Here is a 15,188-nt window from a genome sequence, read left to right as displayed (position 1 = left end):
GCTGGATTATCTGCCGTGCGACAAAACCGCCTTGTAAACTCGCTTTCACATACAAACGGATGAGCTAGCGTCGTGACAGACGCGCGTGCCCATCGTACTCTACAGTTTTCGTTTCTTCGAATCAACACGACCTTTCAACGAACGCTTCGAATCCTTCCGTTTTATCGCCGCGTTGTGTTGCACACGAGGGAATCTTCTTTTAATCGTATTCTCTTGCGTGACTTTGTCATTTAGGATGAAACTTGAAAGAACTGAGAAGCGAAGGTTTACGAGTTCGAGGGATGATGCTGAAATTTTAGTTGATGGATGAAATCATGATTTGTTCTGTTGTTGAGGTTTTGAGGATTAGTTAGGGTTAGGATCGTAAAATTTTTTTTAATGTACATTTTTATAAGTTTCTGTTATTGGATTTTGCACTGTTTTGGTTATTAATTAAAAATAATGTTTCAGATATCAACAGTAGACTCAATAAGTTTTCCACTAAAAGAAACTCTAGCTGACGTCTGTTCGAATTTTTATATTCTAGAAAATAGAAAGTAATTCCAATCTTTCGAATCGTATAATTTTATTTCAAGACGAAAGATATTGGAAAAATTTAGCACGTAGAAAGAATTTTGGTATTGAAAGAATTTAAGTAAATATAGCAAGAACTTGGGAATTTCTCTTTTTTCGTAACATTTGGAAATTGTACTTCGATGCCCGGGGCTGTGAAAGCCACAGTGAACGTGTGCGGTACCATAAATAGCGAACGTGTTAAAATTTCTAAATATCATGAATATCTTCTGCAAGAAAAAACGAAACGAAACGTCTTCGTTCTCCATTCCAGTGCATGTTTCCACGAGCAGAAAATTCCTTTCACGATTTCTGGTGAACTTCTCAGTGCAGGAATTTGAATTCCTGGGGAGACACCTGAATTCCTTTCTTCTTTCGGGGCAATCCTAAAGAATCGAATTGACATGGAAAGAAATCCGCAGTCCGAATGCAGCTGCTTATGACGCATTAATTGGCCTCTGTTCCTTGTACTTACACGCGTGGAAACGAAGCTCTCGCCGGAAATGGACTGCCGGGTTCACGAGCCGCATCTTTTATCAGTGAGCTGGCGTCATTGAAAACAGAAGCGAGACGAGTTGCATCAGGTTTGATTCTTTTCTTTCTCGATCGAGCCTTGTACCCACGCTCGATACAAGCTTCCAATCGATCTACACGAATTGCTAATTACGCGATAGGAGATGTTCTCTTCCCTGCTGAATTACATGCTCCATTACAATTGCTAATTTTATTGTTCCATCCAGCCGGATCGTTTTTGTAGATTTGTTTTAGACGAGGCATCGACTTCACGTTTGTAAATGGAATGGTTTAAGCGATATGTTACGGAGAATGAATATTTTTGACTCTTAGTAACCACATTCTTTTTACGTAGTCGTTGAAGAATGATTAACTTCGTTTTGTTAAGTGGAATCAAATTTTAGTTTTTCATCGCTTGTATTCTCTTCATCTAACTGCTTTAGAGTTCTCAATTTTTAATGTTGAAATTAATTTTTGGTTACTGTAGGGGACATTACTTACGACGACTGGACAATTTCGATTGGATTGAGCTTTCTTGTAAATACAACTACCAAATGTAACATTGGTTTTTCAAATATTTTTATCATTTTATAAATTATTTATAATACACGTATATCTCATACTGAAAACTCTCATACCAACGCCAAAATCCAATTAAGATTGACTACCGCTTAATAAATTCTAACAACCTATGTAAATTACACAAAATTCACCCTAACAAAACCCACGCTATTAACTAAATACATATCCAACCACTAGCCGCCTTTCACAATTCCTCGGCCAATTAATCCCAGGTGGTCCGATCCTCTCACGCTTTCCCATTTACCCTGTTTCCACCATTCTCGACCAAGAAATTTCTAATTGAAATCGCGGCCGGCTTGTCCGCGAAAAGTTCGTCAAGTTTACAACAACCTGATGTAAAACACGCATCAATAAATATTGTACTTTTGAAACACATGTGACTACCAGCTACTTTCCTCAATTTACCAGCCAATTAATTCCATGTTCTTCAGGCAACAATTCTCCCATGCTCTACCATTTATACTGTTCTTATTCCCAGCGAAAAAGTCTGTTCGAAATCGCGACCGATTAGTCCGCGGAAAGTTCATCAAGACGACGATGTTGTGGGCGTTCGCGATGAGAATTAAGCGGAACGAGTTGCTCGCGTCGGGCTCACGTAGATACCGTTGCACCAGGCTCCGGCGGTCTTGCACGCCGACCGACTACCAAATGAGGATTCGTCCTGCAATTCCTCGTACGAATGCGTCCCGCGTGCAAGCGCAACTTTCCATGTATACGCGAAGAAGGAGGCCTCCTTATAACGCGGAGCCAGCCACGTGCTTCTTCCGCCAGCTCGGACCAGGCATGAGAGTTATCGAGCTACGATCTCGAAGGTAGAGGAGAGATTCGAATCGAGCGCTTGGTTTAATTCTCGGCTCGCGCCGCCTCCGAGATTCGAGATCCGTCGCGAACCCGCGTCGAATTCCGAATTAACGAGCGTCCCGTGCCTCGAAATCACTGTCTACCTCGAACGCAACTCGAGTTCGCCTCGTTCGCGGATTTTCAGCTCGTTTTTCCACGCGGCGCGTTCGTATTCCGCGAAAGTATCGAGGAATTCGATGAATCGGGGAATGCTTTAATCACGAGCTGAGTCTTCCTTGGAACGACGATTCGAGTTAATCGAAAGCGGGAGTAATGGAGGGTTCGAGTGGATTCCCTATGGTAGTTGATTGATGATGGAACGAATGATATTGGTGGAGAGTGTGTGAATGTATTGGAGTGAATTAAATTTGGGGTGTAAGGTTGGAGGGTGCTGGATGTTTGAGCACGAGTTGATAACGTTGAGTCATAGACGATCAGAATCAGTTTGTGGTAAATTTATGATAGATAGATTTACTTTTAGGATATTTCATTTGAATTTGAATTCCACCTTTTGTACGATAGATATTAATTATAATCGATGGACTTTACAACTGATAGCACGTGAAACTTTAGCACACAAAATACGAAATAAAATATGTAAGATTAGTAAAGAAACTAGATTTGATTAAATCTAAAAATAAGTAACTTGATCCGAAATGTGGATTCTACAACCTAACAACGTTAACTGACGGTTCAGAAGATTATTGATGTTCGTCACGAAAATGAAACATAATCGATGATATTTTCCAATAGGATATTCTATTCCCTTAATTTCCGAGTGATTCTCTCGCATAAAATTCTATTTCTCACGAATTTAGAATGCCGTTAGTCACTTTGTCTATTGTCTATCTACTTGTTCATCAAGAAGGATCGTCTGCAAGTGTTCGGAATTTCAAATGAGATGAACTTCCTTTGGCCCCCGTCACCTTTGCTAATGTTAACGTTTACGTTTATTCGATCAAACGCGCGATTACATACGAATACATATACACATGTACTTATCCATTTTCGTCATGATGCTTCGATTCTAAATAATTATATATTTAAATAATAAAATAAATATAATATATGTAAACAAATAGCGTGTAACGTTAATCCGGCCAAGGATTCAGTTCTACAAAATATCCAAAAAGATAAAAAGACACGAAAGATGATAAGAAAGTGTCCGAAATTGCAAATGATCGCTTCGATGAACTACTTCCTTTGGCCCCTTCAATTACTCAACGATTTTGTACACACGTTCACGCAGTTCTTCTCGCTCGTTCGAAGTCGTAGCAGGAAGAATTTGGGGGAGCCGCATGGCAACACGTTGCTTCAAAGTAATCGACTGCTGAGTCGTAAGTTTGGCGGCTGGTCGAACCAAACCGCATTTAAGAAGGGCTGGCGAAACATCACTGGAGGGGATATGATACTCTCAGACCACGAGAAATTACCGTGGCGTGCTCCTAGTTGAATATCAATGCCCCCCGGAAGTATAGGAGTGCGGTTCCCTGGCAATTGCAGTAATCCTTGGGTAATCGACCTTCGAATTGCACCTGGGGATATCTTCAAGGGATCGAGGTATCTTTTCTACCTTCAGCGCGCATTTCCCATTTACGAATACACCTGTTTCACACCGTGGCCAATGATTTTCGGTGTTTGATCATGGTAGAAATGAGAATAGCAAGCATGAAATACGGTTTTGATAGGGCAGTTATTATACGTTCTTGTCTTTTGTTGTACGGAGGGGGAAAGTAGTCCATATAAGGAAATTTATTAAAATTTAAAACAATTCTGGCCAGTAATTCCTCGATAAAAAAATCTTTTTGTTCCATTTCCATTTGTTTTCCATTTGCTAAGATTAAATCGTATTGTTATTGTAGGAATGTTAGTATAGGAATAAAAAGAGATTTTCTAGGTGAGATAAATATGAAGCTTGTGTGTCGTTTCTTGTATTTAATACGACATTTTTTTCTTTTTGATAAAAAATATGTTTGTATCGTACTGTATTCATGTTATGTTGTAAGGTTCATAAAAGTAAGGTTTATTTCTATTAGTATTATGAAAATGTTCACGGAGCTTTATAATGCAAAAGTGGAGTAATCAACACTCTTGAGATATAAACTACAAAAATCTTTTTTCTGCAAGAATTTCGCTTGTGAGAGACGAGTTAATTACCATTTTAATTTCGACATTTCGACTCGTTCCCATTGCAGTTAAACGACTACGTACTTGGAATTATAAAATACATTCTCATCAGAGGTTGATCATAAGAATTACAGACGAGACTCGTTCAATTTGTAAACTTTCCTAAATGTCAGAATATTTCTATAAATTTGTCCTATAATGGCGAGGAAAACTCGACGATAGATGTTTGTAGTTGTTAAATAATTTCAAAATGAAGGAATTAATATCGGACAAAACGCTGGAGGATCGCATTTGCATGCCAAGACACAAGAGGCTCGGCCCAATCAATCGATCCGACACCGCTTCATTGCCTTCTCTCACCCCTTCACCTCGTATTCCCCTTTCCCAAATGAACCATTCCGAACTTCGCCACGTCAATTTACAATTTCACCGCGTTTCGAAGTGCAACTTCGCGTGAACTTCGATCATCGGTTTGGTTAAATTTACATTTCTTACCCCCGTCATCCAACCACAACCCTGTGCCAGCCTTTCGGGTCAAAATTCGCGATAATTTAACTCGTGATCTTCCCAAAGGAGGAATCGTTTTATCGTAACAATTATTATTAAACAAAACCTTGGTTCATATTTTTAATCTTTAAAAATTGCGCTAACATCGCATAAGAATTTGTTTATTTACCGTAAAGGGCCTCTCAAATTAGTCAATTTACCGTATGTCATTTATTTGACTCAAAATATTCTCTCACTGCTGCATGCAGTACTTAAGCAAATTAGCTTTAATTCATAGACTGCGGCTGTTTGTATATATTTTATACCATAGTGTACAAAATATGCGCAGTATAATATTTGGTACGATATTTAGTGGATAAAATAAATATCCGTAATGAAATTTACAAAAATACCAATTTGTGTAAACATTTATAGTCTACTAATCAATTCGTCCAAAAAGACTTGTTCTCTCGAATCACTTAAATCGGAGTAACTCGATTAATCCGAAGACTTCAGTATAGCCTGAAGGAGATTCGACGACGAAGCAACGAAAGGAAGCGCTTAGACCGTTCCACGTGAAAATTACCGCTGCTTTATCCAAATTGGAAGCTTCCACGAAACGCGGTAGAAAATGGTGGGAAAAAGGGGGTGGTACAAAAAAAAAGGAGAAGAGATGGTTGTTATTCTTCTTGGCATACAGATCAGGCACGTACCACGAGGCATCGTGCTCGGCTTTATCTCTCTCGACAAGAGTCTGGTCCTGCATATAAGATTCTGTAATACATTTTTATCGTTGATAAAACCGTGTCCTTACACGTAGCCACGCTATCTGCGCGTGCCATGCTAGTTTTTAAGCAAAACGTCAACAATGCTCTGTTCTCTCGATCCTTGAAGCGGCTATTGCTATACCTTGTCTCCGAATTAGTTACTAAGTTTCCAGAGTTATTGCTACACGTGTTTAAGGAAATAATTTTTATTTGCTTGGAGCAACGTTCTTTAAAAGATTTTAGCAAATTGAAATATCTGTATTTTTCGTTATTCGTTGGTATTTCGAAATATTAATGTATAAATAAAAACATTAGTATTAAATATGAATTGGGAAAATATCAAATACATCAGTTTGTAAACTGAAAACCTTTTTGCTCCCGATACTAAAATATTTCTCAGAGTCTCGTTTCCCTGTGGAGAAGTTTTGCGCATCTTTTCATCCTGTTGAATTAAAAATGCTTTGCTTGTAATCAATTTCCCGTTAAAAGATTCGCGCAACGAACCGTCGACGTTACAGCAGGGCCAGAAAGTTTCTCTTTTCCACGGAGAAACTTCTAAAAAACTTTCATTGATACCGGCCAATAAAACGCTTCGCTTTAACCAATAAGAAGCTTAGGTCGAGTACAATGTTTATTTCCAATGAACGCAGAGCGCGTTAAAGTAATTTTGTTTCGCTGGTCGATGCTTTAAACGAGTCATGTTCTCTAGATATTTTTATCGAGACACATTAACTTGCAATTATTTTCTACCGGATAGCGTTCCACCGTAATTACAGAATTCATTAAAATTGTTTAAAATATTAAATGATCGTGCTTATTTGACGAGGTGTTGAATTTAATTGCGAAATCACGTAATAAAAATTACATATTGAAAAATAATGGTTCTGTATCGTGTATTACTTGACTATAAAACGAATTAATTTTGACAGCGAGAAAAATTCCGACGACGAAATAATAATAAAAATCTATCGAAAAAACGAGGGATGAAACAGAACGAAGAAACGCCATATCCGTGGAAGTTTCTTCGTAATCAGGTTCGTCAAGATAAAAACAAACAAGCTAAACGGCAAACTGAGACTGCTCACTTGGCGAATTTCGCAGTCGAGTACACGTGACAGGAAAACGCTTTCAGTCTCTGCCATTTTATTTTCTCTAATTGAGAAACGAGCCAGGAGAGAGCCCTCCCTTTGAACTCGTCGAAACTTCTATCGTTTCTGCCGTGGAGTGTTTCGTTTTTGCCACCAAATTTGGACGTATCAAGAAGCTCTAGAGCATAATACGCACGATAAAAACCACACCCTCCACTTTAAGAATCATAAATATTATCAATTTAAACGTAGCTGATATTACAAAACTGGAAAGCGAAGAACTTCTTCGATACCACAATATACTCAACCATTTTCTCTAATTTATCAGAAAAGGTTCTCACTTATTAATTTACCATATTTAACTAATTAATCTCCTCTCTCTCTCTCTCTCTCTCTCTCTCTTTCTACTTCACATACAATTAAAGTCCACATTCTATTCTTTAACAACCATTACAATTATCAATTGAAATACAACTAATATAAGAAAAAGCTGTGACTAGAACTTCCAACGCAATCTATTCGATTCTTGTCCTATGGGCCTTTCCCCCCAAAAAGTCCTTAATTTGTTATATTTTACCAATTAATCTTCTTCTTCCATCTCCGAAACAAGCTCCACACTCTCTAAAAACAAATAAAAAAAACATCAAACATTCCAACTTCAACCTTTAATTTCGAGAAATACCGAAAGCCAAGTGATATCGCCCTATATATGTAGCGACATATCTCGTCATCCCCTTACCGGATGAAACCGGAAAAGTTGGCGTGTAAATTTCTGAGCAAAGCGCCGGATTAAGGCGATCGATATCACGACGGAGCCACGTATAAGTATCTGATCCATAGCACTGATCCATAGCACTGATCCATAGTACTGATCCATAACCCTTTCGGTAAGCCGTGAATCGAGCCGTAGACACAAAAAGAGAGAAAGACGATCGCAAAGCCCAGACACAGTTGGGCGTGCACGTTGGGATCGGCACGATGTGGAAAAGGCTCGGGCGACAGTAGCAATGACACACGACCGCTCGTAAAACATCGCGAGAAAACGTCTTAAGGCGTGCAAACGTACGTAACACGTTGCAAGGTTTATACTTGGGATTCCGGCAGAGGGTTGGCGAGGGTTGGAGACGAAAAGCCTCGCCGATCAACCGGTTTACGCATTTCTCTCGCGAGTCTCGGATATATCGGTGATAAATTTCCGTGCTTTCCAACCGATTCGCGAACCCTTTGATTTATCGAACGTGATAACGCCACGTACATTTTACTACCTTTTCACGGAAACGTTTTCGAGCTCGTGCACCAAGCGTTCAAAATGGTACTGTATAGAGGTGGATTTCGTGGACAGTTGTTGATGAAGTTGTAGGTTCGTAGTTGGATGAGTCGGTTGTAGGTTTTAGGAGGTTGGCATTTAAGAAATACGGATGGTTTTAAGGGTTGAGTTTAAAAGGTTTTCCCGTGATTCGTTTTATGGTAGGGGATGGAGGGGGAGATATTAGATGCGATTTGGAAGAATGGAAAAATCTGGAAAATTAAAGATAGCAATTATGGAAGTTTTAGAATAGTAAGATTGTTCGGTATAGTGTGTATATTTGATATTTGCGATTGATTAAGAAATTTAGTAGACGTCCTAGTCGAAGTTGATTTTTAATAAAATTGAGCTACATCCGCTTAGGATGAATAATGTCAAGACTTACTCGTTTCTTAATATTTATGCAATTCTACGAACACTTCAACTAATTTACTTGAATCTAGAGCCATCGATAACTTTAATATTCTTAACTTAAGATTGTTCAAGAATATAAAAAACTATTTCGACGTAGATAATTCTATATGTAATAAATAATTTTCAAGTGACGTAATATTTATGAAGGGACGTGTACACGTTTGTTCGTATTTCACGGTGAAAATGAAAGGTGAAATGACGGTCGGCAGGTTTCTGGCTGATATTCTTTTTTGCGAGGCATGGCTTTTACGATATTTCCGGCAATCGGTCGGCGAACGTCGTTTCCAGTTCTGCGAAATTCACCGCAGCGATTTTACGATCGATCTTCGAAGGGCCCAGTTCACGTTTTGGTCGTTGTTCTTCTGTTCGCGTGATTTCAGCCAATAAAGCTCGCATTTTCTAGGTTTCCTTTTCGCGCCGGGGATTTAAAGTTTCGTTAAGCGCGTGACGACCGGTCGGCTCGCTGGAATTGTTCCGTCTAATTTTACGCACGCTACGGTGCTTCGTTAAACCATAATGTCGGCACGTATACACGTACATCGTTCGTATGTGAGTATTAGAACACCTGCTGGTCTCGTACAAAAGGTGATAATTGACCCGGATTATATCTAGGGAACGATTAATAGATCGGTATATCGTATCTGTACGTAATAATGATTCAAGGATACGATAAAATTATTTCTGAAAGTTACATTATGTTAGGTATCAAATTAAATATTTATCGAAACAATTATTAACACCATTGATAATGAGATTAAGAAATGCTGATTAACAATTACTAGTACTAAATTTTTTGCGAGATAGAAACTTAATTACATGTATGGTTAATATATATTTACTTGAATATAAATAAATATTAGCTTGTGAAATGCAAGAGCTCCGAATCAATTACATAATTAAACTCGATATAAAATATAAATAAAAAGAACACCAATTACGGTTTTAAAAAACGCTCCATTATAAAGTCAGATACAACACTCTGAAATATTCTGAAATACTTTCATTGCTATATTCAATTGAATTCAGTTTGGTCGTTCGAGTAACATCAAAGTCAGAAATTCAACGAAAATAAACATTTCATATTTCTTGCTTATAATAGCATTTGTTATAATTGATTACTCGTTTTTCCGGTAAATATTGATTTTTCCATAAATAAAATCTTCTAACTTCTAAATATCTCGTACGGTTAAACGTCGTGTTCCATTTATCGATAGTTGAAAAGAAGAAAATTTCGTTTCGCGAGACGTAGTTTTCTACGCGGCAAACTTATGAAGAGAATAAAAGAATGGCAAACACGTAACAGAGAAATGTAGCCAGGTTTCTAGGTTTCTGTTCGGTGACGAGATCAATTCTATTTTGCGCGCTAACGAAAATGTCGTTTCCCGCATCAACTCCGTTTAAGCTCCCGGAAAGGTGATAAAATCAGTCGGATTTCCTGGGCTTTGTGTCTTCCCCTCATACCAGCCACCGTAGCCTTCTCCCACCCCCCTCCCCACTTCTCTTCGATTTTTCTCCGCGTAGCAGCACCCTCGAGGCGTTAGAAGCCGCAATAATTTGCAATTTCTGCGCTCCTCCGGGCCATCGTCCCGACACTCGCATCGAGTTTCGAAATAACGTTCCGCTGGTTTTCGTAAACTTAAACTACGTTTTTCCGTGAGACTAGCCTAACCCCACGCTGCCACCATCCTATACAATTTAAAACACTTCGAGGCGTTCGAAGTTCCTACCATTCAGTTTACTTTCTGGTTAAGTAGTCTGCTACCAGTTGATGATGTAGCAATTTTCTGACAAATTTCCTAATTACACTGTTTAGTGAGAAGTTTTTTCAACTTTCATTATTTGGCACCAGTCTTTTCCTTTTAAGATTTATTTTATCACCGAATCGATCGAAAATTAACGTTCATCGTGTGTTATTAAAAGAATGTCAAATCTTTAAATTTCGACTTATCTCGGAAAAATGAACAAAGGTATGATACTCTTGTTGTGTTTGTATATGTTTCAATTTAATGTCCAAAATTTGCCGAGAACGTTAAGTTAGGTTTCAATAAATCTGTTGGAACTTTATTTATTTAATTAAAAGATTGTTCCCTCACTCTGCGAAGAAAGACTACAATCAAGTAGACAAAATTGGGAAAAAATCGCGCATCCGTATAATTACTAAAAATTCAATTTTTCCTATTTTACGTTCACCACCAAAGCATTTGATAAATACCAATTATAATTTCAATGCTGTAGACCTACAACTTCAAACGTACGTGTTTTGAACAAGTTTCCCATAACGTACATACAGTTACATATACTTAAATATATCCAACAACGTGGAAAACATTGTCCTTTTCGTTTCCACGTTCCAATCGTACAAAACTTTCGTCTCTCGCTTTGTTCCCTTTTTCTGAAAACGTACGCTTCGAAAAATTCGTTCGCACCCGTAACCGTAGCAGAACGAGGTGCTCAAACGGCGAAACCACGAACAAACGCAATCCGTGATAAAACGAGTAAAAAAGATCCCCGCTCAGATACGGAGTATAGATCTAATTGTGTCAATATTCGAGCATAACCGGAGGCAGAGATACAAAAAGCGAGACAGGCAAGAAAGGACTAACCGTGCGAAAGAGCTCAACGAAGCAATCTAAAAATTTTACCGGCCACGAATAGCGTCAATTATATAAAACCATGGTGGAGGGGAGGATTAAATTAAGGAGCTGGCACGAAGAAAGATTTAATTCAATCCAGCGGAGGAAGGTCTTATCTCGATGCGGGATAACGTTGCCTGTGTTTCGAAGGTAAGTCTGGTCCTTGGCTTTATTCCTTTCTTTCGGGTGTGAACTGTTACCATTCTATTACATCTTTTTCCATTGGCAAGACCTGTGTGAATCCAGATAAAATCCCCTTCTTTTTTTTACTTCGAGTCCCTATCTCTTCTTTTCTTTTTTTTCTCTCCTCTTGATTTCGTCGCGATCGCCCGCAATGAAACGAAGGATCGTTTCTTCAATTCCGTCAGAGAGACTTTGGTCTTCTCCGAGCTGGGGAAAACCAGATTTAATCAGCATTTCCACCCTCTGGTTCGTATAAATTTCCTAATGGACAACGCAGCCACGCCGAACGCGCATAATCCTCTCCTTTCTTTTTTTTCGATGAATAATACATGTTCTAGAGTGTGTATGGTAACAATCAGAATATTGAAATATAAGGCGACCCATGTAACTTAGCCGAGTAGCGAAGCTTCGATAAAAATTCATTAGACGGAATTCAACTGCTTCCGGAGGATGTGTGAACGTGTTCGCTTCAGAAGCAATGGCGTTTTGAAGATTTTAAGATCACGTTTCCTTAAGCGGAATTACGCTTCGTATACGCGTCAACGTAAGATTCCTTCAAGATAAGATAAAGATTAGATAGAATTCTTGTCTTAGTCTCTACAGAAAGATATGAAAATACTCGAATCGAAAATTATTTAGCTTAAGGAATATTTAGTGAAAATATCTTTTACGCGTGCCAAAGATTAACTTACGACGGTAAAGAAGAAAGGATCAAAAGAGAAAAGAGGAAGAATATGAGAAAAAAGAACGGCGCTTCGTAGGATGTACACCTAAAGATAGAAATTGAAAACGAAGCGAAAGAAAATGTTTATATTATAGAAAAAAAAGGAAATTCTATATCTTCCATACCTCGCATATAATAAGAAAACTCGATGAAATTTATTGAACATTGAAATGTTTCATTTAAGCAAGAAAATACGCCAACGCGTAAGTAACTGCCATTTATTACAGATTAATACGTATATGTCGATTCTTCTTTCCATCTTTTCCTTTGTCAATGATTTGTTTCATACTACATATAAAAGTAGTCGGTTTCAATGATACAAAATTCCGCGCTTTATGAAACATTTGCCGTAGCGAAAAGGGTTGGAGAAGGAGAGGAGCTAGTGGCTCGATTTTACAACGAGCAAATTTACTTGCTGTTCTCGCAGTGCGGAGTCCGGTTTCGCGACGATAATTCCACGCGATGAAATGAATTTTGGAAAATGTTTGCGTTGTTCGTGTCGCTCTCCACGTACAACGGCCGAATGTAACGTGATAAAATTGGGCAGACTACGTTCGGGGCGAGCCTCGGTGTCCGGCGGGGATTAAAATTTCTTTCGGAACGTGCGTTTGAATATTCCGTTGCTACTTTGAAAATTTAAACATGTTAAACGCATGCGGAATATACGGCAAACGGTAGCTACGCGATTTATCCCGTGATCTAACGCACATTTCGAAATTGCTATGTACGTTCTGCATGTAAATTATGCAATTGGAATTTTTCTTCAGAGATTTCGTTTTTCCTCTCTTTTCTTTCTCAAAGATAAATGAGAGAATGTGCAATCTGACAAATTTAATATTACAAAAGCATTATAGTTTGGTTGTTACTAATTATTTAAAGCATAACGTGGCATCCAATATCATTGTATACAATAAATCATCCCCAACGATAAATAAAATTCTTACAACATACAGATAATATTCATAGAAAAGATATAGAGCAACAATGAAGAAGATTGTGGCAACGGATCGTAGACAATCAGAAAAATTATATTAAAAAATGTAAAGAATATCAAAATTATACTACACAGTAACACAACAATATGAACTTTTACATTGAATGCTACTTTTACTTAAAATTGGACATTTCCAACATACGCGTAATGCAAACAGACGCGATTTTACCATGGACAGATAGCATCCAGCTAGACATCGTCGTTCCCTGTTTAAAAGGGGCGGTGGGATGATGACATCGAGAGACGACAGGAAAATCCGAGGGAATGTTTATGAAGTATATAAAAACCGGTGGATGCGGTTGGATTATGCATAACGCGATGCACACAGGAGGCAGAGTTATGAGGTTACATTTTCATTTCGCCGACAAATTTGCCTCTAAATCGTGGTTGCCAGCACCATGCAGAGATGGATCCCTCAGCGAACTCCTAAATCCCTCTTTATTATCATCGAAACAAGGGAAAGAAGGATGATCAGACGAAAATTATTTTTGACAGAAATACTTCATGGTTACAGGATATCACTTTCGACCACACTATATAGTCGGCTTTGTTCACGTAACAATAAGCTCTTGAGCATCAAATTGATTCTTTCCTATTCTAGAAATATATTCAACGTTCTTAATAATTTTATCAAATTCTGAGAACAGATATTTAAAACTTCAGTCGCACCAACAATTATAACGTGTAATAATTATCGTCGATTGAAATCAACGATAAGTTTTACAATTTTTGGTACAAATAGATCCTGGTTTAGCCATTTTGAAATCCGAAAATGTTTTTATTATTCCCCTCACAAACCTATTAAGAAATAAACTTGTGCAAGTAATACGATTTATTTTTCACTTAAAATATTCACTACTGCTGACGCATACATTGCATTTTAATTATCTAACTGTAGATGATGCTGTTGACGCAGCAGTTGCGTTTTTATGCCGCTGCACAACTAAGGAAACAAAAAAGTGTTAGAATAAACATTATCATGGAACGATTATTTATCTTTAATGGAAAATCGTATAATTCTAGAAATGATGCATTTTTAAGGAATAAATGCGTTCAACAGATAAATATTGAATTCTTGTTTGCTTAACTTCTACTTCTTCATTTTTTCTTTTTTTTTTTTTTTTTTCTTCTAACCAGAACATTAGTTAAACTGATAGAGTTAAGAATCAACAATTTCTCTTCCACTGATAATACATATTGGCAACTGATTAGTTAGATAGTTGATATGGAAAGTCGGAACTTCTGGGAGTGCAAAAGCCCCTTCCTAGATTACACATTAAGTACATAACGTTTAAATTATATAACATAATCACATAATATATACGATCTGAGGTTAATGTATTTCTACTTTAATCGTACCTTTTTTACAGACTTCGTGAATAATGCAACGTTGGAAGTTTAAACAGCAGTGGGTAAAAAAGCGCCTTACAGTGTTAAGAAACAAACAATGAAATAAATAATAAATAAAGCTTGAACTTTGATGGTGTGCTACCTTCCTTAAAGTTCTCGATTTATTTATTTATTTATCTTTTTTTTTTTTTTTTTGGTGTAAAAAGTAATATTATACATAAAACAGATATACAGGACACATTCAACAATGCACCCTTTACGTACAATATTTATACGAACGTTAAAAAGCAATGTATTTTTCTCTCATACAAAATTACGCTATTACAATATCTATGTTTCACCTGAAAATCAGGAGTCTACGAATTTTAAAGAATATTTTTTTCACCGTAATGCAAAGACGGAACAGACAGAAACAAAAAGAATCTCATTATAAGAAGCTTTCCAATCTAACCATCGAAGGAATGGTGTATATCGAGATATTATGCATTCATGAAGATTATGCTCATTTCGGACACGTTTCGTGCGGGGAAATTAAACTCTAATTGTCCTTATCGTTATGAATTACATAAATGATAGCGATAAATTTTTTGCCACCGTAATAGGATACGATTAAAATTTTCAGCGAACAA

General features: G+C 37.5%; 1 protein-coding gene across 1 annotated transcript in view; it reads right to left on the bottom strand.

The window, feature by feature from the left end:
• The window catches only part of LOC100646409 (mannosyl-oligosaccharide 1,2-alpha-mannosidase IA), a 702,484-nt gene that overhangs the window by 426,116 nt on the left and 261,180 nt on the right, over nt 1–15,188 (bottom strand). The window lies entirely within an intron of this gene.

This window comes from Bombus terrestris, chromosome 4 (assembly GCF_910591885.1).
Source record: "Bombus terrestris chromosome 4, iyBomTerr1.2, whole genome shotgun sequence".
NCBI lineage: Eukaryota > Metazoa > Arthropoda > Insecta > Hymenoptera > Apidae > Bombus > Bombus terrestris.
Note: the sequence above shows the minus strand (reverse complement) of the source record. Positions and strands in the feature narration are given on the sequence as shown.